This window comes from Pan paniscus, chromosome 4, assembly GCF_029289425.2.
Source record: "Pan paniscus chromosome 4, NHGRI_mPanPan1-v2.0_pri, whole genome shotgun sequence".
In the NCBI taxonomy this organism is placed as follows: Eukaryota; Metazoa; Chordata; class Mammalia; order Primates; family Hominidae; genus Pan; species Pan paniscus.
Window position 1 is genome coordinate 45,385,060 of NC_073253.2, and position 26,375 is coordinate 45,411,434.

At 41.6% G+C, this 26,375-nt stretch overlaps 1 long non-coding RNA gene across 1 annotated transcript; it reads left to right on the forward strand.

The window, feature by feature from the left end:
* The first annotated feature begins 1,122 nt into the window (after positions 1 to 1,122).
* On the forward strand, positions 1,123 to 1,968 carry LOC117980278 (uncharacterized). Its single transcript, XR_004671535.3, has 2 exons — positions 1,123 to 1,361; positions 1,764 to 1,968. It is a non-coding gene; the product is annotated as an uncharacterized LOC117980278 (long non-coding RNA).
* The last annotated feature ends 24,407 nt before the right edge of the window (positions 1,969 to 26,375 follow it).

The window sequence follows — 26,375 nt, forward strand, 5'->3', positions numbered from 1 at the left end:
CACCTTTGGATAATCAAGTAGTAGTTTGAAATTTTCATACTTTTATTTCAAATAAAATATAAGATATCTTGCTTGGAAAACTTACTGCTGTTTTCTCTGTGATATAAAGCATGTCAATGATCTGTCAATGGGGTCCAGAAGTCAAATGATATAAAATGAGCCATATCAATTATATTTATCAAATTCTCTTTCTCCTTATTTGCTTTTTTGCCCCTGATCTGTCAAAAATTTATTAGAGTTTTTCCCAACTATTGTTCTGTACATTATTTCGTATGTTCTAGGCTTTTGCTTTATGTATTTTGATGCTGTGTTATTCTGTAACTCACAAGTTACTGTATCTAAGAAAAATATCACCAGTAATGGGACAAATTATGTACCACCTGATAAGATGCAATCAGAGCATCGATTCTGTGTTGTTTCTGCCAAAATATATAATCTCATATAATCATGAGGAAATTCCAGATGAACCTTAAGTTGAAGCATATTCTGCAAAATAACTGGCTTGTAATCTTAAGATCCCAACACTTAAAGTCACTAAGGTCAAGGAAAGACTGACAAATTGTGCCAGATTGATAGGGATTAAAAGACATGACAATTCATCTAACACACCATCCTGAATTGGATCCTTTTACCATTAAGAACACTACTGGGACAATTGGTGAAACTTGAATGGGGTCTGTGGATTAGATGGTAGTAATGTATCAACGTGCATGTCTCAGTGTTCATGTTGGTACTGTGGTTATGTAGAAAAATATCCTTTTTTTGAAGAAATTACAAACTAAACTATCTGGGGGTGGTGGTACATCACGTCAGCAACTTACTTCCAAAAGGTTTAGGGAAAAAAGAGTTCTTGGTACTTTTGAAGCTTTCCTATATGTTTGAAATTATTTTAAAAACATTAAATTAATATGAATATATTCTGAGTCATCTGGACCTCCTCTTTACCCCAAATCTTGCCATATAATTGGTCTTTACTGCCATTGGTGCCAATTAGCATCACTATAAGTGGTGGTGTTTGGCTTTTGAATGTGTTAGTTAACATATTTGAGTGCTCTGTGTCCAGAGGGGCTCAGCTAGCAACCTGAGCAGTGAAGTAGTGCAAAATTGGGAGAAGTGGGGAGAGGGAACAGCAAGGGCTTGTAACTTCCTGGAGACACTCAGAGCAAGGAAGTATTGATAGTCCCCAGGTTGCAGTTGCAGGCTGAAATCTGGTTCACAATGGAATAGAATGAATTCTGCTGAAAGCAGTGACCACTTTGCCTCATTTTTTTTTTTTCAGGGGTGAGACAAAATGTGCCATGAGTGATGGCCTTTGGTGATCTACAGACATCCCTGGCTCTAGCAATCATTTGTGTAGGGAGGTAAGCAGGCAAGTCATTGCCAGGAGACTTAGATTCTTGTCTTGTCCCTTCCGCAAACTAGCTGTGTGACACTGAGAAAGTCTCTTAAGCTCACAATAACTGGATTTCCTGTTCCATAAATGAAGAGGCTGGCATCTCAGGTTCCTTCCAAGTTTCAAATTATAATTTTGACACCACTGAGTATGGATGTTTTAAGAACCTGAAGGAAAGAGAGATCCATTTGATCTGGAGCTGGTAGAAAAGCCATCAAGGAGTAGCTGGGAGAGGAAACAGGCGCCTCGGGGGAAGACTTCAAGAAAAGGCAGAGGGTTGGAGTGAGAGGTAGAGACAGTGGAGAAAAAAAGCCCGGGGCTGGGGAAGGCGTGGTGGGGTAGGGGGTGGTTCCACATCTTTCACCCACAGGAACTCCAGCCCATGAAGATCCTGGCACAAGTTTCTGCTTTTAAGATTGTTCTGTGGATGAAACTCCCGAAATCTGTCGGTACCGTTAGGAAATGATTAGCTATTAAATGCCAAATCTGCTGCCTTACAGTATAGTTACTCGTTAGTGTTTTAAGGGGATGTTATGCTTGTTGTTTTCTTAAACTAGTAGGCAGACAAGAGGAAAGGGAAAGGGAAAGAAAGAAGAACTCTAAAAATTAATTCGGCATTGCCATATGAAATGTCATGGGCCATGGTTGGGCCTTGGGAGTGCTTTATTATTTTCTCCCTGTCTCTAAGAAAAGGTCTGGGTATGGTCCGTGTGGAAGAACAGAAAGCAAAAGAAACAGGGACTCTAAATGGTGGAATGACCCGGGGAGCTCAGTGGCCCACATACCTCTCATTCCAGTGACCCCAATACCACGGACCCACAGCCATGCGCACCCCCTCCCTGGGCTCTGCATGCTGTGGGGGTGCCCTGGCTTTATCTCTTGGTGACAAAGTGGTGCGATACCTCCTGGCTCAGCCTGGAGAAGCTGGGCAGGGAGGAATCTGTCCCATGGGGCGTATATCAGGCTTGGCTGGCCCTGTGGTTAGGAAATTCTCTGCATTTATCTAAAGCAAATAAAAATGTGGGCAGCCTGTCTATTTGTGAAAGGCAGACAAATGCAGCCCAGAGGAGAGAAGAGCCTGTACCCGATGGCTAAATGGAGCGTGGAGCCCTGGCAAGGAGGAGAGAGAAACGCAGCCTGGGCTGGAGGCCATGGGTGGCCCGCCTGGTGGGAACAACATTATTCCGCCCCCTCTCCTGCTTTCTGTGGCTGGGAACACAAAGAGAAAGAGGGTGGGGTGGGGGGGCTTGGCCTCTCTCCCTGCAGAGGTCGGTCCACTGGCCTCTAATGATTATTGTGTTTAATGAATTGCAGCTTGTAAAAGGCTTTGAAGCTAGAAGGCAAAGCCTGAACACTGAGGATTCTTTTTCTTAAATCATTTTATTCTATGACTCGAAAAACAAAATCCCGTTGAGCAGAGAGCAACAGTCAAGGCTGCCAAACTCCACTTGTGGTAACTTTTTTTTTTTTTTTTTTAAACAGCAGTTAAAAGAATATGTGGACTGCAAAATGTGTACAAGCCAAAGCCCAAAAAGACAATGGACATGACATTTAGGCAGGAGGTGGGGGAAATGCAAAAGGGGCTTCCTCTGGAGCAGTAACAATTAGCCCCATTAGCTTGTGCATAACCCATAAATGTAAGGTACAGGGAAATGGTGGGAGCGAATCATTGTGGTGCCCCTGGGAACATCTCTCTAGGCTGGAACCATCTCACTAACCGGATGTAAAAAGATCATATGGTGTGTGTCTTTCAGTGGCAATTAACCTCAATTATTATCCTATAGTCCATAAAAACAGCTGCATGGAACAGGGTCTGTGAGGGATCCGTATCTAGGTCTGGAATCTCCTCACAGTTCTCCAAGAGAGTGACTATGTTTGGGGCATTTTCAGACATGCCATAAATCCTAACTGGCATTGTTTGCTCCCAGCGATAAAAGAAAGGGTAGCAGGTGTGCCTCCCAACCAACCCTTTATTGCCTGGGCATGTGACAGCATTTTGCGGCACCTCAGTAATGAGCCAGAGAAGAAGGAAAGGCAGATGAATTTGCCAGCATTATTGCAGGTATCTTGAAGGAGAGTTGAGCCCAGCTTTTCAATTCATACAGATCCTTTCTCTGAAGAAACCCTTCCTGATATTGTCACTTTAACACATCTCTGTGGTTTTATTTTGAAATTTTTAAAGGTATGTTGTATTTGTATTTTCCTTTATTAGCATAAAATCAGCATTTCTGCAGATATCAGAATAGTTGCATGCTTGTTCCTTGGAAACATTTAAAACATTTTTGTTCCTCCCCCAGTGTTTTGCTGTTCTCTTCCCTCTTCTCTTCCCCCTCCCCTCCTCACTCTCTTTTCACCTCCTCCTCCTCTTCCCCCTTCCCTACTTCCTCTTTCCCCAACTCCTTCTCCCTCCCTCCCCGCTTTCTCTCTGCTTTTGGCAATTTATTTTTCTAATTCTTTTACACATTTCTAAGGTTTTTACCATTTATATAATCTCATGCTTATTTGCACTTCCTTTTCCCATTCATTTTTAACAAGACCAAAGAAATACTCCATTTGAATTATATTTGTCCACATCCCTATACTCTATCATCTTGATCAGGTGTCCCTGAGTATCTCTGTTACAGTGTGTTCATGGACAGGTGTTTGTTGCCCATTCTCCTTTCCTACCCTGCTTTAGGTTGTGCTCTGATCTACCCTAAAACCTTTTATGCATTTCTCATTCTTTCTCAAATCTGTCTTCATTTAAACATTTTTCCTTGTGGCTAATGGGTTTTTTATGTTTTATTTTTTATGTTTTTTATTTTTTTTATGTTTTATGTTTTATTTTTCAATGGGTTTAAAGGCCCTGGTTCTATAATCCATGTAAATGCCTTTGTTATTTTTCCATCATACACCCTTTCTTGATTTTCCTTTCTAAGTTGCTTATCTTTCTCCTCCACTTTGCCATCTTTATTTACCATGTGCCTTTCCAAAAAGGCCATATACCATAAAAGAAACAAAATTCTGGGTTCCAGCCTTGACTCAATTAGATCTGAAGCAAATTACATAACCTCTTAGCCCCAGCCTCCTCAACTGTGAAATGGAAATTGAAATTGCAAAGCCAAGTTCACGGAGATATGATGATGATTAGATTGAATAGCATAGCTGAAGCCCCTAACTCAGTGCCTGGTATATTATAGGAATATTCAACCACAAAGGTTAGGTTCCCTTTACTGTTTTAGGCCAATCCTGTTTGTTTTATAATTTCTTAATAAGAAATAACTTTCTATGAGTCTTTCAATATAGACAGGTAGAACCTGAAGCCTCATTTCCCATTTTTGTTACGTTCTGACTTTTCAGTATTGAAACAAAAAAATTCTTGGTCTACCAGTAAAGTAGGCTTTGGTCACTTCAAACTTCCTCTTTGAGGAGCACAGCTCCTCACAATAGCTCCATGAGGGTGTTGGAGGCATGAGAACCCTTGTGTTATAGAGGCTCAGGCAAACCACAGAAGTCTGCTCCAGCACTGGGTGTAGTTGTACCCCATTCTGAAAGTCCTCGCAGTCCCAAGTGAATGCGAAAGAAGAGAGGAGTGGCTGTTTAAGGTCCAAGACATGGCTATTATTAAGGGAAGAAGAGTGGGGAAGAGGAGTCATGTTAGCTCCTTGCCCAGTGTAATCAAAGTGCCAGTTGTGTCTATTTCAGGTATAGTCATGTGCCGCATAATGACATTCAGTCAATGACAGACTGCATATATGAGGTGGTCCTATAAGGTGATAATGGAGCTGAAAAATTCCTACTACTGAACGACATCATAGCCACTGTAACATCATAGCACAACCAATCACCTTTTCTAGGTTTAGGTATGTTTATTTAGAATTGTATTAGTCCATTTTCATGATGCTGATAAAGATAAAACCAAGACTGGGAAGAAAAAGAGGTTTTAATTGGATTTATCATTCCACATCGCTGGGGAGGCCTCAGAATCATGGCGGGAGGCAAAAGCCATTTCTTACATGGCAGCAGCAAGAGAAAAATGAGAAGGGTGCAAAGGCGGAAACCCCTGATAAACCCATCAAATCTCTTGAGACTTATTCACTATCACGAGAACAGTATGGGGAGAACTGCCCCTATGATTCAAATTATCTCCCATGTGTCCCTCCCACAACATGTGGGAATTATGGAAGTCCAATTCAAGATGAGATTAGGGTGGGGACACAGAGCCAAACCATGTCAGACCCACAAATACTTACCATTGTGTTACAATTGCCTATAGTATTCTGTACAGTAACATGTTATACAGGTATGTAGCCCAGTAGCAACAGGCTATACCATATAGCCTGGGTGTGTAGTAGGTTAGGTTTATGTAGATTCACTCTGTGATGTTCACATGATGACAAAATCACCCAATGAGGCATTTCTCCGAATGTATCCCTATCATTAAGTGACACATGACTATATTTCATTTCATTGCACTGCATCAGCTTTACTATTGAATCAACCAATGGTTAGCTAATCCATAAGAAAATTGTGAGCAATAACATAAGACAGGGAGAGACAGAGAAAGACAGAGAGACACACCCTCACAGAGAAAGAAAAACTCAAACTCAGGTAGTGAGGTAGTAGCTGTTTTGGTGGCTAAGTTCACTGTAGGGTTGAAACGGTAGGGCCAGGGTTTCTCAAGAGACACAGAAATGCAAAGTATTCTAAATTCTGAGAACCTGCCCTAGGACTGTGATGGTGGAGAGAACCACCACAGTAAGATCAAGTCCTGCCCACATGAAGGAGGCATTCACTTTAAAGTAGAGAGCCTCAATTAAGGATGTGTGTCCTGGATGTCCTGAGCCACCATAAAGAAGTTTTATCTAAACTGGGACATTGTTACACGAGAAATACAGACCTCTAACTCTCCATTTTTTCTGTTTTCCTACCTGGCCTTGGGCACATCAGTCAGTGTTCTCAGATTCTCTTTTAGGAAGTAGGGAAGGGAGGAGTCAGAATAGTGTTCTGTATTTGAAGTTCTTCCCTGAATAAGTAGCCTTTTAAGAGTGTGATTGTGGGTGATCATACTGAGGCATGAGAGCAATGGTTCTCAGAGTTTGAGCCCCTGATCTACAGAATCAGAAATTCTGGGGTGGGACCCAGCAATCCTTGTTTTGACAAGCCCCCTAGGTGATTCTGATGCAGGCTTCAGTTTGAGAGCCGCTGAATTTGAGCACAAGGTTTAAGAAAACAGACTATGTTACCTGATTTCTAATGTCAGCTCTGCAATTTACTAATTGTGTGACATCACAGGGCTGTTACAAGTATTAAATGAGAAAATGCCTGTAAACAGGATTTTAACAACATCAGAATTACAGCTGGCACTCAATAGATGGTACTTATAAACTTGGGGGGAGGGAATGAGCTGTGAGTCTGCTTGGTGAGAGACTTGCTAAGGGAATTTCTTATTTTTGCGTTTCAAACTTCTGTCCACCTTGTTGAACGTACTGGGTTCTGAATGACATTGTCTTCCTTGTATCTCACTACTATTGACAAAGTGTGGAAAATGTTGTTTTGTGGGGACCCTGCTGGTGTATAGAATGACCCCACTAAGAGCAGTGAAAACAGGCTGGCTGACACCAGAGCTGCACCTTATTTTGTCTTTTGAAACTGGGTGGAGGGATCAGGAGTTACCCAGTTTTTTTTCCCTTTGGCGACAATGTTCTTCCTGAACTATGAGGAGTAATGAAGAGAGAAATATCAACATTTTTGTGGTTCAGCTGACATTAAAATGGGAAAAAGCACATCACCGGAATTAGAATGTCCTGTTCATTAGTCACTCTTCCTTCTAAAATTAAAATGTCTCTGCAAGCAGGAAAAGAACAAGCCCTCAATGACCTCATAACTCATTATTTCCAAGGAATATACTTAATTCCCAGCAGAGATGAATCTGGAATCGATTTTCCATTTCTGTCAGCCATTGAATGGCGGCCTCATGGATCCTTCTGAAGGAGAATATGTACTTTTTGTGGGGTTGGCAGGGGCTGATGAAGAGAGCTGGTTGCTGTTGTCGGTGACCTTGTTTGTGGGCAGCTGCTGAAGATCCATTTTCTGTTGCAAGCCATTCTGAGCCTTTCAGAAACCAAGAAGGAGGTACTCAGTCAGGCTTTTTCATTGTAAGGCTTTTCTGTCTTTGCACATGACCACTCTTACAGCTGAAATCCCTCGTCTGGGCCATTAGAAAAAAGTGTGCCAAGCACTAACTGCTGCTAAGGGGTGAGAGGGAAGGGAACCGGAACCTTCATTAACACTAACATAGTCAGAAAGAGGGTCGGTCTGATGATTTCTGTAATATCCTTTGCCTCCACATTCCCTAGACCTCTGAGCTTGAGGTTAACCAGAGCTGTAGCTGAACTATAAACTTTCAGAGGGCCCCCTCTGCAGTGCCAGGGTTATACCCATTCCTTAAGCAAGTGGTATAGTTCAGTGTTCCTCTCTGTGGTTAGAACAGAAAAAAATTTCTAGACATGGTTCAAGTATCTCATACTATGAGAAGCTGGGTCAATACTAGACACCTATGTGAGTAATATAGCCATTATCACCCCCTCAAAGTCAACAAACTAAGAATGTAGATCATCACAGAATTCAGCAGTGACAAATTCACCCCCAACCTCAGTGAAATGTCTGCTGATTTTCAAATACAGTTTTCATGTTGAATTTACAGTTACCAGCTGTGCAAACATAAGATGATAGGAATGGAAGTCACAAATGAACCACGCCTCAGAAAATGTATACTAAATTTAGCATTTTGTAACTTAATTCCCCATAAATATGCTCACATTCATTTTTATGGCATTAATTAAATTGAAATTATGCTTGGGGCAAATTATTTGCTCAAGGCAAAAAACAAATCATGATTATATGATGCAAAGTCGCTGAATGATGAGTAAATCTATATTTCCTTAGATATATTAACAACCTTAATAAATTGCATTTAAATAGCAGTTTTACATATAACACTCTAATTTGAGCCATTATTTAGCAGCATTCTCTCCCTAGGATGATAGTATAAGTTTCTAGGGACCTGGTCAGGAGACTGTTTCCCCATGGGCCCCTTGCTGACTTGTGTCTTTGTAATAGGATGAATAATAGCCCCCAAAGACATTAGGTCCTAATCCTTGGAACCTGTGAATAGGAAACCAGGCTCTGGGGGCAGAATATGTGAGTTCAAATTTTACCTCTACCACTACAAGCCATGTAACCTTGGGCATGACTTCTCGGGTTTCAGTATCCTCACATGAAAAATGAGAATTATAATAGTTCTTATCTCACAGGGTTTTTGTAAGGATGCTCTGAGATATGCAAGTATATAGCATAATATCTCCCACTAAGATTAGGCACAGATAAGGATGTCCTCTCTCAGTAGTTCATGTTGGAAGTTCCAGCTAATGCAATAAGACACGAAAAGGAAATAAAAGATACACAGATTAGGAAAGAAGATATAAAACTCTCAGTTCGCAGAGGACATGATTTTGTATGTAGAAAATCAGAAAGAATTGACAAAAACAAAACAAACAAACAAAACAAACAAAAAAACCCTCCCAGAACTAATAAGCAATTACAGCAAGGTTGCAGGGTGGTCAATCACTTCTATATACCAGCAATGAACAAGTTAAATTTGAAATTAAAAACATTATACCATCTATATTAGCACTCCCCAAAATGAAATAGGTATAAATATAATATATACAATATCTATATGAGGGAAAATACAAAATTCTGATGAAAGAAACCAAAGAACAACTAAATAAATGGAGAGATATTTTGTGTTCATGGGTAGGAAGACACAGTATTCTCAAGTATTAGTTCTTCCCAACTTGATTTATAGATTCAGCAAAATCCCAGCAAATTTTTTTGTGAACATTGACAAACTGATACCAAAGTGTATATGGAGAAGCAAAACACCAAGAATAGCCAACACAATATTGAAGTTTAGAAGAACAAAATCAGAGGACTGACATTACCTAATTTCCTAATTACCTTATTTCAAGCCTTACTATAAAGCTACAGTAATCAAGACAGAGTAGTAGCAGGAAAAAGAAACAAACCCAGATAAATAGATTAATGGCACAGAATAAAGAGCACAGAAATAGACCCATATAAATATTGTCAACTGGCTGGGTGCGGTGGCTTACGTCTATAATCCCAACACGTTAGGAGGCTGAGGCAGGTGGATCACCTTAGATCAGGAGTTCAAGACCAGCCTGACCAATATGGTGAAATCTTGTCTTTACTAAAAAAAAAATACAAAAGTTAGCCAGGTGTGATGACAGGCTACTTAGGAGGCTACTTAGTCCCAGCTACTTAGGAGGCTAAAGCAGAAGAATTGCTTGAGCCTGGGAGGCGGAGGTTGCAGTGAGTTAAGATCGTGCCATTGCACTCCAGCCTGGGCAACAACAGCGAAACTCCGTCTCAAAAAAAAAAAAAAATTATCAATTGATTTTTTATAAAAGAGCAAAGGCAATACAATGGAGAAGACAGTCTTTTAACAAAGGTGCTGGAATAACTGGACAGCCACGCACACACACAGAAAAGAATCGAGACACAGACTTTACATCTTCACAAAGGTAATGCAAAATGGATTATACACCTAAATGTAAAATACACAATTATGAAACTCCTAGAAGATAACATAGGAGAAAATCTGACAACCTTGGGTTTGGCAATGACTTTTTAGGTACAACACTGAAGGCACCGCCCATGAAAGAAACAACTGATGGGCTGAACTCCATTAAAATTAAAAGCTTTTGCTCTGCAAATACAAGAGAATGAGAACACAAACCGTGAGTAGGAAAAAATATTGCAAAAGATATATTAGATAAAGGACTGTTATCTAAAATATACAAAGCATATAGCACAATGTTTGACCCAGTTAGTGCTCACTAAATATTAGCTATTACTATTATTTGACTATCACTAGTTCGTGTTGCTTCAGAGTCCCTTCATTTCCATCACTTTTCATCAGTTAATTTTTTGTTAGTAGCAGTTGGTTTACGCTAGTTAAGTATGTCTCAGTCAAATCTTGATAGTAGCCTGGCGGATTTCATCAAGAATTTATTGAGCTCATCTTCCAGACAAACCTTGATGACACAGAGGAAATGTGTTTGCTGGACCTGGGGTCATGCAACAGGCCCATGAAGGCCATCTGCTGTTGGGCATATTGGAGGTAGCAGCAAGAAAAGCCAGCAGCTTACAGGCTCACTTCACTCTACTGCCTCCTCAGTGAGAAAATTCGGTGGGGTTAATGACAGTAGGTGCAACCCTCAGGGAGCAGACATGGCTTTGCACTCCCTGGCTATGTAGAGTGGGCTCTGGAGAACCGACTAAACCAAACTAGGAAATAGTACAATTCTAGGGAAACACCTCCTTTCCCTGTCCACTCCCATATCTCGAAGAGTTGGCTTTACAAAGTCTAAATTTCTCTCTCTCTGAAGTTCTGGGGCCCATCTTTTAGAAGCGGTTCCCTCTTGGGGAAGACCTCTGGAGAATCCCCTCTCTCTTTGCCTACCAAGTGCTGTGGGTGCCACCATCCACACTGCCATGGAACTCACAGAGGCAGGGAAGCTGCACAGGAGCTTCTAGGTGAAGTTTGTGTGGAGTTTGGTTCACAGTAGGGAGTGGGTTGTGTGTGAGTCCAGGGTGGTAGTAATGGTGGCCCTGAGAGTGTGTAATGCATCCTCCACCATCATCCCCACCCCAACATCTCTCTAGTTCTTCCCTCTGGGCCACCTCCTGCTTAAGTAACAAGCTTCCTTCAGCCCCTGTCAAATGAATTAAAGAATAGCTTTAGAGGAATTATACAACGTCATAAATGAAGATTAGTGGGTTTTTTTTTTTTTTGGTTGGGGGGAGTTGAATAGAGTCTTTATTAATGTTAATTTCACCTGCTTCTTTATTTTAAAATTCCAGGGTACATGTGTAGGATATACAGGTTTGTTACATAGGTAAACCTGTGCCATGGTGGTTTGTGAAGATTCGAGTTTTAGAATTTGGGTTTCTCTCTTATTGTTGGGACTATTTAATTGCTTATTAGACACCCATGAGGTGTTGGCAGCATATGGAAGATGTAGGGAGGTTTCCTGGTCAGTGGACTTATATTCTTATCAAAAATGACAGAACAGCTGGGCGCAGTGCCTCATGCATGTAACCCCAGCACTTTGGGAGGCTGAGGCAGGCAGATAACCTGAGGTCAGGAGTTCAAGACCAGCCTGGCCAGCATGGTAAAACCCCATCTCTACTAAAAATACAAAAATTAGCTGGGTGTGGTGATGTGCGCCTGTAATCCAGCTTCTAGGGAGGCTGAGGCAGGAGAATTGCTTCTAGGGAGGCTGAGGCAGAAGAATTGCTTGAACCCAGGAGGCGGAGGTTGCAGTGAGCCAAGATCGCACCACTGCACTCCAGCCTGGGTGACAGAGCAAGACTCTGTCTCAAAAAAAAAAAAAAAAAAAAAAAAAAAAAAAAAAAAAAAAAAAAAGATAATGCAGAGCTGTAACAAACAGACACATCAGGTAGGGTTAGACAGACCTTCCCAGTAAGTTTTTAAGAGCATTTCATTTCATTTCCCCTTTGCCCTTGGGTCTGTTCCTCTGATCCATCAGCCTTACATCAGTAAGAATGAGGAGCAGGTAAAAGTAAGCAGCAGAGTATTGCATTATATCGTCTCTGAACATGTGGAGCATAATGAAGGCTTTGAAAGAGCAGAGAGAGAGAAGAGTTTGACAAACCAAATTTTAGAGCATGTGCAAGTAAAAGTAATAGTGACTGAGAAAAATAAAGTGAAAGAATGGAGAAAAACATAAAACTTAAGTATTATTGACTTCATTGGCGAAAGATGGGAATTGGGTGCCTGATACTTCACTTGAGGGTTTTAGGCTTTTTGAAGAGGAGGATGAGTCTATGAAAACACAACTAAAAACACAGAGAAGTCTGTGTGTGTGTGTGTGTTTTTCAAGGGACAGAAGCCACCATAATATGGGAAGCTGCTCAAACATGGCAATCCCTGTTCTACCTTCTGCTATTAGCTGACTGCCTCTGTGATAAACCTGTATCAGTTAGAATTAGCATTGGCTGCAAGTAACAAAGTCCCCAGTTCTAGTAGCTTAAACAAGTTAGTTTATTTTTCTCTTGTGTGCAAGTAGAAGGTGGGCAGTCCAGGACTGAAATAACCCCAGTCCTCACAAAGTCCTCAGAGACTTGGGCTCTTCAACTTGCTGCTCTGCTATCTTTAGAGCAAGACCTTTGTCATCGAATAAGGGGGTTAGAGCTCAAGTCATCACATCCAAGTTACCAGCAACATAGTGAAGGGAGGGTTGGTGAGGAAAGGGGCAAAGAGTATGCTTCAGCTTTCTTTTAGGAAGGTTACTGAACCTGCGTGACACTCCCCTCTATTTCCCAGTGGTCAGAAATTAGTGATATGGACACATCTTGTTGCAAAGAAAACCAAGAAACATGGCCGTGAGCCCAGCTAGAAATTTAGGTTCTATTATTATGAAAGAAGGTGATCAAATTGCCATTGTAATTTCCTAAATCTTAGTTTTCAATAGAAGAATGTGTCAACAATGCATCCTGGTGTAGCCTTCTTAAGTATCAAAGTAAGACTGCCATTATATGCAATGTAAAAAGATGTGACTACTTACAACTTCAGGTTGGTAATCAAAGAATCCAGCTTCCTTCCATGATTCTGATAAGTCTGAACAGCTCTTCTCAAGGGTGTCCTAATAGTTACTGAGTTTCCACTACAAATTGGAATAAGAGCCAGGCATAACTGGACTGAAATCCTGGCTCTCCCATTTACTAGCTGTGTGACTTAGCAGACCAATTAAGCTCTCCAAGCCTCAATTTCATCCCCACAATGGGCATGATACCTATGCCTAAGGATATTGTTAGGACTAGACAGCAATACCTATATGAAATACGTGAATACAATTAATAAGAACTTTCTTCTGTTCCCTTCTCTTTTAATATACATTATCCTTTCTCATTTGGAAGCTGCTTTTCTGCTCTCTGACTATGTCTTTCCAAGAAGTCTTCTTCTTTCTGGTGTGGATCTTTATCACCCAATTCACATAAAGGGGTAGTACCAGCAGACCCAAGCTATACCACCAACTACAGCAATTGCCATGCTGACATCAAAAACAGGAAATTCACTATAACCAGGAAAACATTCTATGGACTAGTGTTCAACAAGAAACATGCAAAACATACACAGCTATATCTAAGACTTAAATAAATATACACACAAATGAGCAGAGGCATAAGCATTTATATTTTTATAAGCAACAGATCGTCATAGCTGAACCTTACATTTCCTGAAAGAGCTGGAGCAAATATGGTCCCTAAACTAGTTGCATGCTGCAGACTTCAGGGGGCCTAGAGGGACAGAGGACAAGCCGTCAGGCGCCCAGCCTGGCCCCCATGATTTCTCTCCACTCTTGCCCTTGCTAACATTCCATTTTTATTTCTCATCAGTCATGAGGCTCACTAGGAGGAGTATATTTATACTTACTCCAGTTGTTTTCTAGGGCTGCCATAAAAACGTACCATAAACTAGGTGGCTTAAAACAGTAGAAATTTATTCTCTCACAGTTCTGGAATCTGTAAGTCTGAAATCAAGATGTCATCAGGGCTATGTTCCTTCTGAGAAACACTGAGTGGGATCCTTCCTTGCTGCTGTCTGCCTTCTGGCGGTGGCTGGCAATCCTTTGTGTGGCTTGTAGTTGCATCCCTTTAGTCTCTGCCTCCATTGTAACGTGACGTTTTCCCTGCCTGTGTGTCTTCTCCCCTTCTTATAAGGAGACCAGTCACACTGGTTTAGGGCCTACCCGAATAACTTCATCTTAACTTGATTACATCTACAAAGGCTCTAATTCCAAGTAAGATCACATTCCCCGGTATGGGGGGTTAGGACTTCAACATATCTTTCTAAGGAACACAATTCGATTCAAAACACTTATAGAATTTTGTGAAATTAAAGAGAAACTAAAACAAATTCAAGGTTAACCTTATGCAGATTTCACTCTTAATTGCTTCCTGATAATCTTGATTAGCAAAAAGAATGGAGTGGAGTCATATGCTGCTGACACTGGAAAAGCCAGGACTCTGAGTGAGTTTTGGGAGGTCTTGAATGTGAATGTCACTATTATCGTATAGGTCCCCCAAAATGAAAGGTTTTCCTCCTGCTAATGGGTGAAGCTGGGGTGTTCAAGGGAGGGAAGAGATGGCCAAGTAGTTGCACAGGTGATCAGAGTCAGGAAGTGGATTGTGCTAGGCTAACATGAGAATATGTGTATGTGCTTAGGAGTGATTGTGTGTGTGCACGTGAATGACTGTGTATAAGCTGTGTGTGTGTGTGTGTGACTGTGTACATATGCAGTGAACTAGCATGTGTGAAATTTCTGGGAGAAGGAAGTATTGAGAACATTGAGATGTTAACAGCAATTAGGAGGTGGGTGGGGAGAAAAGACTATCATGGGGCAAAGCATCTAACCACACAAAACTAGAATGTGACTTTCTGGTGAAAGGGAACACAGAAGATTCTACAAAATTAGAAACCTACAAGTCTGTGCCAAGTCTATATCCGGTTGCCTTATGCTTCCCTTCCTTCATTATTTAGCATGAGTGACTATAGGCCAGATCCAATTGTAGTTTTTGCCTCTGACTTTTTTTTAATGAGAAACAAACACTAGTATTTTTTATTCTGTCATATGTAGAAAACTATATCTCTTCTTCTCCCTTTCTTGATTCTGCTCTAATATAAGAACCACCAAACAGATTGAGATCAATCTTGCCAAGAAAGTTTTACTATAAAGATGAAAATGCACAGAGGAATGTTTTAGTCTGAAAATGTAAGGTAGTTAGATATCTACCAAAAGTAGAAATCAGAAATTGTAATGCATGGACATATTTTGTTGTAATTATTTTATTTGCCATTAGCAATGAATCTCAAGCTGTTGAGCAACCAAAAACCCATCTGGGGACTTAGTACCAGCGAATGAGCCATTATCTTTACCTATTCACTTATTCTCAAAGTCCTTTGATGTCACAGTCAAAGAGTTTGACTGTAATGAAATAATGCAAAAGAACAAGATAGAATGAAAAGTGAAACTAGCTTTGAAGCTATTTTTCCTGGAAAAAAATTGTAAGAATTCCCAAGAACGTGGTACACCAAAGGAAGACGAATTCCCTGCAGTCTTGCTGTAAAATAAATATGAATCAGAATATGATGCCCTGCATGTGGAAGACACTAAATAAGAAGTTGTTAATAGTGATGGTGGTGGGAGTAGCAACTTCGGATCTGGAATAACTTGAACTCAAAAGAATATTTGTATGGTAGATTTGAAAGGTGGCCACAATTACATGGCCATCACAAAAATGTCTCTTTCCACATAATGTTCTTACAATGTGACGTTGACCTACCTTTATTGAGAGGTTGGGTCTATGTTTCCTTCTTCTCAACCTAAGCAAAACTTTGTAACTATCTTGGCCAATGGAAGATGGAAGAAATGATTCTGCATGACTGCCAAAGCTAGGTCATGGAATGCAATATGGCTCTCTCTCTCTAATCCTCCCTCCTTTTATCTCTCCCTTTCTTATCTCTCTCCATTCTCCCTCTCTCCCCTTTTCTCTCTCTCTTTCTTTCTCCCTCTCTCAACGCTTGTCCTTGGAGCCCAATCACCATGATCTGAGGAAGGCTAGGCCACAAGGGGAGGCCATGGGTGGGTGTTCCAGCTGGCAGTCTTAAGTAGGCCCCCAAATGACAGCAAGCATCAATGGCCACACATGCGATTAAATGAGTCTTCAGATAATTCCAGCCCTCAACCTGCAAGTCCTCCAGCTGAGGACTCAGGTCCAGTGCCCTGTCTGGATTTCTTACTAAAGGAACTTATTATTGTTTAAGTCATTAACTTTTGGGGGTAATTTGCTATGCAGCAATGGCTTACCTCCTGGGAGGATTTGGGGATGCACCAGATTCCCCTATCCAGGGAGGCAAGAGCTTCTGCTTCTTGTGGAGTTATCTTGCTGGAATGACGGAAGAGGTCTCCATCCTGGTGCTCCTTCTTGACCCAGGTCCCATCATTGCCAGGCTCAGCCACTGTCTTCAAACTGAGGCATCTCAGATATGGTTAGAATTCCATAGTCCACTATCAAAATCATTTTTGGTAGGTCACATAGTTTACTTATTTTGAATTTTTGATCATCATGTTGAATAAATTAGTGCTCCTCAACCTGTAATGTGCATACAAATCACCTGGGGTCTTGTTAAAGTGTAAATTCTGCTTTAATAGCTTTGGGGCGGGGTCTGAGATCCTGCTTTTCTAATTCCCAGGTGATGCTGAAGTTACAAGTCTGTGAACCACACGTAGACTATCATAGGTATGGAAGATTGTATGGACAAAGCAAAATTTTGCATAACTCATCCCCAAGGAAGGAAACCAGGGATAGCACTTAATGCCATTGAGCATCTACAATGTGATAAGAATCTTCCTTAAGTATTTCATATATATCACTGTAGTCCTCAGAATACTCCTCCAAAATAAATACAATTTATTTTCCTCACTTTATAAAGAAACTAAGGTTCGTAGAATTTACATAAGTGGAAAAGCCAGGACTCAAACCCAGGACTCACTATGAAATTGTGTCCTTGCCACTATACATTCATCTCTTATGATTCCTAAGCCTGGGATTGGTTCTCTAGTTATCATTTCTCTTTGAATAAAGAGGTGCCTCTGTAACAGTGCTGCCCAATAAACTTCATGCAGCAATAGAAATGTTCTTTATCTATCCTGTCCAATATAGTAGCTACCTGTGGCTCCTGAGAATTGAAGTATGGCTAGTGTGACTGCAGAACTAAATTTTAAGTTTTATTTAATTTTAATTTAAAATGTAAATAGCCATCTATGGCTAGTGGCTGGGACAAGTGGCTAATCGCTGGTGGCTACCGTATAGGACAGCATAGCTTCATAGAAAGAATCCCAAAAAACATTGGGACATTAGGTTTGAAAGGTGCCTTGGATTTTGAGACATTAGGTTTGAAAGGTGCCTTGGATTTTCACTGTGGAATGTGTGCCATGGCTCTCCCTCACATTCAGCATCTTGAGTTGTGCACAATTCTCATCTTTGATTGTGTAGAGTTGTCATCCACAATCTTTCCTTCCCTCTGCTTCCCTTTCCTGTATTACGCAGCATCAAACAACTTCTTCCTTTTGGATTTACATCAACTAAACAGAAGTCCTAACCATGGTGCACGTACTGGAGATACAAAGAGGAACAAATTCCAATTCAGGAAAGAGGAGGGTATGATAGGAGGAACCCCTAAGAGACTGAAATAGCAAGTGGAAACCACTCTTCTATTCTTTGAGGGTTTGGGGAAATGAATGAAAAAGATCTGTTCAGATGCTTTGCCTTCCTGTTGGGAATTTTAACAATTAGAACACTTTTAGCTACAAGTAGAAGAAACTCTGGCTTGATTTAAACAACAAAGAAGTGTATTATTTCAGGTAAATTGAAAATCCAGGGGTGGAGTGGACTTCAGAGTTAGTTGATTCAATTGCTCAGCAATATCTTAGAAGACTCATCCTCTTACTATCTTTCCTTTCTCCCAATTTTAATGTTGGCTTCATCCTCATGCCGGTAGCAAGATGCCTACGGAAGTTCTGGAAATATACCAGATGTGGCAATGCTGCAGAGGAAGGAGGGAGAATATGCCTTTCTGCAGATCTTTCTTGGAGGAGAGGCAAGTTTCTCCAAAATTACTCAGATGATTTCCCCTCATGTGTCTCTGGCTGGAATTAGGTCACATGGCCATTCCTGAACAAAAAGACAAGGAAAATAAGACTTTTCTTATACCCAGCCACTCCTGGGGCTGGGAGTAAGGTCAGATTTTTCCAGGTACATGGGCTGTGTTAAACAGTGGGGGAATACCTCAATAAAATTGGGGTTCTGTTAGAAGGAAAGAAAGGAGGAGGTAACCAGTGTTACCTCAGGACCAAACCCCAAAAGGTGTTTGGGATGGGGGAGCTGTGAAGCATTCAGTTTGGTAAAAGCAACCTGGAGGTTATCAGGGTTAGTGGCCTCCTTCTAGCAGCATGGCCGTGGGTGGCTCTAAGTCTCTAGGGAAGTCCCACGTTCGGTTCAGTGCCACACCCAGTGCATTTTGGGACTGAGGCTATTGGTGGGCTCATGCTGAAGGGCCTGCTGTGGCATCCCCAATTCCTCATGGCCTGGGCAGGGCACACAGACACCCAGAGGTTCCCACATGCCCTGCCAAGAGGTCAAAGAGGGGCTGCGCGGTCCAGTGGACCAGCACAGAGTTTGGAGTAGAATGTCATGAGTCTTCTTCCTCTCTCTAGGAATATTCCCAGCTCCTTTGTGTCTTCTCTACAGCCGCGGCTGAGCTTTGCCCATCCCCATGAAGACTCCATTGTGTCAGGGGACTGCTTTTGCCCACACCTGAGTCCTTGCTTTTTGCCCCATTTGGGGAACATCCATCTGGCATGGCCAGTACCTTCAGGGCTTCACCCCTAGGCCTCTGTGCAGAATCAAAGGCCTAGGTACAATTTGGCTTTGGTATTTTTTCCTCCACTTCTGTAAAAACATCTAACGAAACCATGGCAAACATCCATCAGCATCAAATCTCTTTCCTGTTAATAGATCATTCTGAGTCGCATTCTCTTATTTTGCTTTTCTTTAAATTAACTCAAACTATTCCTGCGCTCTCAGAGCGAAGTGTCCAAGGTGGCCAATACTGCACCTGTGCCACCTCACTTCTTCTGTCTCCCGGTGACAGTCACAACTTTCCTATTGAAACAAGAAAGCACCCAGCCAGGACCCCATCTCCGTGTATTCAGGCAGGAACCACTTACCCTGGCTCGGAAGTCCCTCCTGCCATGCACACTGGAAATCCCCAGGGCTGACCCTCCGCAGCAGCCTTTCCTGAATTGCCGTGTAGCTTCCTCAGACTTCCTGCCTGCCCCCACCCCATCCTTTCTCCTCAAAGCCTTGTTTCTGCAGTCACCTTTTCCGTCATTATTCACGTCATACCTCACATTGCTCCCGAGTTTCCTGAATTCAGTGGTAAGGGGTATGCTCTCACCTTCATCTTCTGTGTCCCTCAACCCTACTCATCTCTGCCTATCATATCCCCCTTCCACCAACAGATCCCATTCCTAAGAATGCTGCCCCACCACTCCCTTGGGTGTCCTTCCCCCTTCCTTGGTTCCATATCCCCTGTAACACAATAGACCAATCCCTTTAGAAAAGTCTTAACTGAGCCCTGATGGATGACCCAGGTCAAAGTTTCCAAAGGCCAGTCTACCCGCTAGATTCTGATCTGTATCAGAACTACCTGGGGAGTTTTTGAAAAAGGCACACTCAGCTGGGTACAGTGGCTCACGCCTGTAATCCCGGCAATTTGGGAAGCTGAGGCGGGCGGGTCACTTGAGGTCAGGAGTTTGAAACCAGCCTGGCCAACATGGCAAAACCCCGTCTCTACTAAAAATTCAAAAATTAGCCAGGCATGGTGGCACACACCTGTAATCCTCGTACTCGGGAGGCTGAGGCAGGAGAATCGCTTGAACCTGGGAGGCAGAGTTTGCAGTGAGCTGAGATCGTACTACTGCACTCCAGCCTAAGCAACAGAGCAAGACTCCATCTCAAAAAAAAAAAAAAAAAAAAAAAAAAAAAGCAGACTCCTGGGCCCATGTTCTGACTACTGAGTTAAAGCCTAGGGGGAAGAGGTGGGGGAGAGAGTCTTTTTTAGTACACTTCCCAGGCGATCCTGCTGATCCAGGTGTGGGACACACTGGCTGGGTGCCTCTCAAGTTCTCATGTAGCCACTGGTTGCATATGGCTGTCTGGATTCCCATGTTGAAAGCACTCATGTCATCGGGGGTTAAGTTGGGAACCGAAGCCTCCTTCAGGCGCTGGGCTAACACAGTTCCCTGGGGAACCAGTGGGAGAGGAGATTCACCTGCAAGCCAGACAACAGGTCCACATATTCTGCACTGCCATTTGGTGGGGTCAGCAATAAGGTGCTGCAGACATTTGTGTTTGTTTATTTGAGAGCTAGGTGTTTAGGGATTTAGGTTAATGATAATGCCTAGAATGGTGTCATGGGTTAGACAGTTGAGGAAGCATTAATTTAATTATCATCAACAACAAACAGCCATTGAGTGTACCTTGTATAGGACGCTGGGGCTTAGTAATAGAGACTCAAAAATAATTAAACACCTTCACCTGGAATCACTTACAAGGTAGCTGGGAAAGATCGCACAGGCTTCTAAAGATGTGCTGACATTGTTATTTTCTAAGAAAAATTGGAATTTAGTTGTTTTTGACTTTTTCTCTTAACTCATTCACTCCAGAGTTTCTAAGGGGCTGTGATATACCAGGCACTGTACTCAGCCAATGGTAGGGAGAGTGGTAAGAATACAGAAATGAGAGGACATGGGCCTCCGTAACACAGAGAGAGATACATTACACACAATATGATCAGGGCCAGAGAGAGAAACCTACTAATTCCTGTGAAAACACAGAGAAGGGAGATCTTTCACTGTGAAGCTCAGGAAACTGGTTGTTTGGATCTGCCCAAGAATAAACTATAATATGTACTAGCGAATGCACTATAATATGTACTATATAATACATAAGCTATAATTCGTACCAGCGACTGCACGAGGCACTTTGAATATGTTACCTCACTTAATATAATCTAATTTTTCATTCCCAGACCCTCATTAGGTACGCATTATTACCATAGTTTTACATGTTACATAGATTCTCACTTGATGGTAGGTGATGCTTGATGTTGAGAGGAAACAAAATACCGTCCCTGCAACCCCCAAGCAACTATTTGCATATGCTGATTTGCAGAGGAGGCCCTGAAGTGCTCAGATGTAAGAAGAACTTAAACTCAGGTGGGAACAATGAACTCTCAGGTGGGAACAGTTGGAGAGCCCTTAGGAGGAAACCTGCCAAAAGGGGAACAGGTGTCTGGCCCACTGAGTTGACTCAGTTAAAATTTGACCAAGGTGTAAGGCTTAGAGAGTACGTGGGGTTTTTGCATACAGGTGTACTCTGTATTTATAATCAACCACAATCTGGAGAACAAGAAAAGCTGCAAAACTTTGAAGCTCAATAAGCATTGTTTGGAGGCAATCCTTCACAGACCAAAAGATGAGAGCTTTCTATTTTGTTTCAAAAATAACTGTTAAGAAACAGTGATGATATTGCCCAAAGGCCTGAGCATGGAGGAACCAGATGGCAGCAAGGATGGTGGTGGAATTTTCTCCTGACTGGCAGACAGTTGCTCTAACTGGCAATGAAAAGTCAGTTGCTTTCAGGTGACTGAAATAATGGTAGCAGTAACAATAAGGGCAAGATCTCAGCCTCCAAGTGAATTTTGTGGACCAGCTGGGTCTGGACCTAGAGTCTGTTCAACAATCTCCCTTAGAAGTTCCCAACAAAAGTTGCAGAGGGAGAATCTGTTAGAAACAACAACAACAACAACAGCAACAAACTAAATAGCCCCTAAACTGATTTGGAGAGGGACAGGGTGAAGGCAATCAAGTCAGAGATTTATGTTAAGTGCTTAGATTTTTTACTCCCAGCAACGTGGAGCTTGAGCTCTTAGGACTCCATACAGATGAGAAAACTGAATGTTATTGCTCAAGGTCAAAGAACCAGGAAAAAGCAGAGCCAGGATTCAAATCCAGATTCTTCTCTCTACAAATTTATTCCTCTTGTGAGATGATATTTGAATTGAGGCTTTATAATTGGATAGGGGGCTAAAGGCAGATCATTCCAGAGATAGTTGCAACTAAGCTTGTAAAGACAGAAAGGATGAAAAGAGCAGGGCTAGGCCATGCAATTTATAATTCAGCGAGGCTGATGATGGGCTATGTAGAGGGAGTTTCAACAGGTGAGCCTGGCAAGGCAGTTTAGTAGTAGCCCTGTGTGCCCTGCTAAGGCAGAGCTTCTAGTCCTTTCTTAACCTACTCTCCCATCTTTTGACAAACACACAAATCTCTTTCCTCCTTTACAGTTATTTGAAATAACAGATGCAGTAAATATTTTGACCAAAAAAAAAAAAAATCTTCGCAATGAAAAATTTTAAATGTGGATTTTCAAATTACTATATCTTGAGTCCATTGAGTATTTTCTATCTCAGCTGCCTGGACGTAGAGCTGTCTGTCAGTCAAGGAGATGAGGAAGAGGTCATCACATTTCTATGAAGGCAGTGAGGAAGGTGAAGGAATGGAGTCAAGAGCCCTTTCAGAGGAAGAACTGATGAGGGTCTCACGGGAGAGAATTATTAGATTTCTGAGCTACCTTGATTTTGAGGACTTTTGCTTTGAATCAGAAAGCTGCAATATTCCAACCCAACGTGCACCGAGTGTTTGTTTCTCAGATCAGGAATCAATCAAAGAAGCGAATTTTAGTCCTGACAAATACTTTGCCATTCACAACATCCCTAGGTGTTTTGTGTCAAAATGAGGGAATCTATGACTTTAATGATTTCTCCTGCAAAGCAAATGGACTCTTTCCCAGATGCATATTGATTACTATAATAACTGCTGATGGTTGTTGGGCTTTTATTGTATGCTAGATGCTGTACAAAGTACTTTGCATGTATCATCTCAATAATCCTTGCAATAACTCCAAGAGTTAAGTGCCATTATTATCATCCTCATTTACAGATGAGGGAACAGAGGCTCAGAAAGAAGTGACCTGCATAAGGTCACACAGCTGGTAAGTGGTAGAGTTGCAATTAGAACTCATGTCTGTCTAATATCAGTCACTGAGTATATGAGGAACCACTCAAGAGAGAATTCAGGGACCTATAGAGTGAGCTGGGATGTGGCTGTATCCTCATCTATACCTCGGGCAGGAGATCCAGGCAGCATTGAAGTGTAAATACCCCCTGGGGTTAGGGTGCATCATTCCTGCAGGGAGACTGTTAGCCTTTGCTGAAGGTGGCCTCTTCAGGTTTTTTTTTTTTTTTTTTTTTTTTTTGAGATGGAGTCTTGCTCTGTCACAGAGGCTGGAGTGCAGTGGAGTGATCTCGGCTCACTGTGACCTCCGCCTCTCGGGTTCAAGCGATTCTCCTGCCTAGGCCTCCTGACTAGCTGGGACTACAGAAGCGTGCCACCACAACCAGCTAATTTTTTGTATTTTTAGTAGGAAATGGGATTTCACTATGTTAGCCAGGATAGTCTTGATCTCCTGACCTCGTGATCTCCCCGCCCCGGCCTCCCAAAGTGCTGGGGTTACAGGCATGAGACATTGCACCTGGTCTCTTCAGTTCTTTGACTTAGAACAGACAAAGCAACATTTGTTTCCCATTTTCAAAAGCTTCCCCCAAATGCTGTTCAACTGAGGTCCAGATGGTGTATGGAATAGATCTAGGTGTTTGCTGGCCAAAAAGCTAATTCCTGAATTGTAGGGCTTGTCACCAGGCTTGATAGTAGAGATGCTGGGAAGGCCAGGACAATGCCAGAAACAGAGTCTCAAAGGAAAGCAGAGAGAATTGTCCACTGAGACCTCTGACTCAGTGTCCCCAGCCATTAAATGACTTTTACCTTACCTGGGGTATATGAAGAACTCCTTTTACACGTCCTTTTTTTTTTTTAAAGTGATATCTTAAACATAACTGTGAAAAAAGTGCATACTCTCCTAAAATTCAGATGTTATAAAATACTTGAGCAGCTTTTAAACATTTAACCTTCAAAGTTTTGCAACTTAGGCTGCAAGTATGAAAGAAACAAGTTATAAATGGCACTTAAACGCAAATTACATTCTTTTCTCACAACTGATATGGACTTCAGTCTTGCTAATGATAGGACAGAGGTTTACCTTGTCATCTATGGCATCCTTTGTTATTTGTCATAGATTCTGGGGAAAAAAGCACATCATGTATGCTTGTCTTAAACTTAACAAATGTAGTTGTTTAAAATTTAATAAATATTTTTCTGAAAACCACTTGCAGCTTATTTCTAACAGGGTTACAACCTAAATTACTGAGGTTTAGAAGTGTACAAAGATGTCATGAATGCCCTTGGCTGTTGCTGCTCTTTTTTCTCCATGTATTTGACACCTAAGTCTAGACCAGACAAATCCCAGCTGTAATCCAGTGATGACCAACCTCAGAATTGTGGTATATGGCTCTAGAAGTTAAAAAGAAAAGAGCCATCACTGAAACAGTTGAAAATTGTTACCACTTAACTGGCAGAAACTGAATAGTGTAATGGTAGAACAATGAATCCATGCTTCTTTGGAAGAGGAAACTAAGTATGAATGGAACAATCTATAAATGTGGGAGGGGAGTAAAGAGCGAGCCTCCCAGGGTTAACTGCAATGCCAGTACTATAATTTTCCCAAATTGGAAAAAAATGGACAAAGTTTTGCACCACCCAAAATGAAGTCAGACCAAGCCCATCATATTTTAAATATGTGGTGATGCTTTCTTTAGAAAGGGCCTCTGAACAAGATGTAAGAAAGAACAGTTCTGCTTGCAAGCTCAGTCTAATGCTGGCCTTGATAGCTCCTGTGGGCTTCTATGTGACTACTGTGAGTAAATAATGGAACAACATTCTCACGCAAGGCCTGCTAATTCTACAGCCTTCTGAGATCCATAAGTTACTGCAAAAACCAGAGTTTGTGCTTATACGCACTAGGAGATCTCGAAGTCCAGCAAGAAGCTTGAAAACCCCTCACACTGGAATCCTTCATCTAACTAACACCAAGAGTCTTTGTTCCATTTGCACTTAGGGTGTTGTATTGTTTTTTGGTTGGTTGGTTGGTTGTGTCTTCCAGTTACATTTTAAAGAAGGGTTGGGGCAATAGAGTATTTGCATAGATTTGCAGGAAAAAGGTTGACACCTACCTCTGTCTTTCACCTGAATCTAGCTGTATCATGTTGAGTTTCCAAAGAGATCTCTTGTCAATTATGGGGCGTGAAGGGAGTAGACAGAATTAGTAATTGACTTATCTTTCTCTCGATGATGGTATAGGAATAAGTGCTAATAGCCAAGGTAAAGGGCCAGCTTCTCTCCTCCACAAGTGGTGTTCTCCAAGGTGTTCAGACTTTTCACTGTAATGAGGGAAGGGAGTGGAATTAATTGTACATCCTTCTTTTGCTGACCTCTAAAACTGCTGTTATCTCTCCTTGCCATGCTTACTGCTCCCTAGTCCTATGGGGAGCCCACTTTCATTAATACGCCCTTTCGGAAGTGAACTCTGGGTCAATGAGAGTAAATGAAATGGAGGAAAAAGACTAGAAAGAACAAAAAAGAAGTGGGCCTTCACTTTAGCAGTGGTCACACTTCAACTTGAAAACAGATGGAAAGAAATATAGACTGTGGTTACCACAAATAGAGAATGCATAAAATTGCATTCGTTAAATTAGGTACACATTTTTACCATGACATACTTGTAGCCTTCCAAATGATTCTCTTTACTTAGATGCTATGGAAGGAAGGGATTTTTTTTTTTTGTAAATTTCTTCATTTCCCAGATGATGTCTGCAGAACCACAAATGTGGAAAAGGTGGATATTAACTTTCTCAGTAACTGCCTGCTGACTTGTTTGCTTCTCCTAATTGTAAGCTCCTTGAGGGAGGCAATGGGTTTAACCACTGCTGAATACCCAGTGTGCATGGGAGATGCTCGGATAGTTAATGAGTGAGTGAATGAATGAATTAGCAGCAAGGAGAATTGAAGAGATAGGAATTGAGTGCTATAGCAACAAATGCACTAAGTGAGCAGTAAGTTTTATTACTACATGTATCCATAATGGTGACATGCAGGTAAAAAATATTCTTTTTATGGTTTACAGTTGAAGTTCAGTTTTAGGAGTGAGGGATGACAAGAAGAAGTAAGTGTCAAAGTATTCAGTGAAGTTGCCAACATCAAGGACTGATGAGCAAAAGTAATTAGTAGTGGCAGTAGTTAGTAGTTTTTAGAGA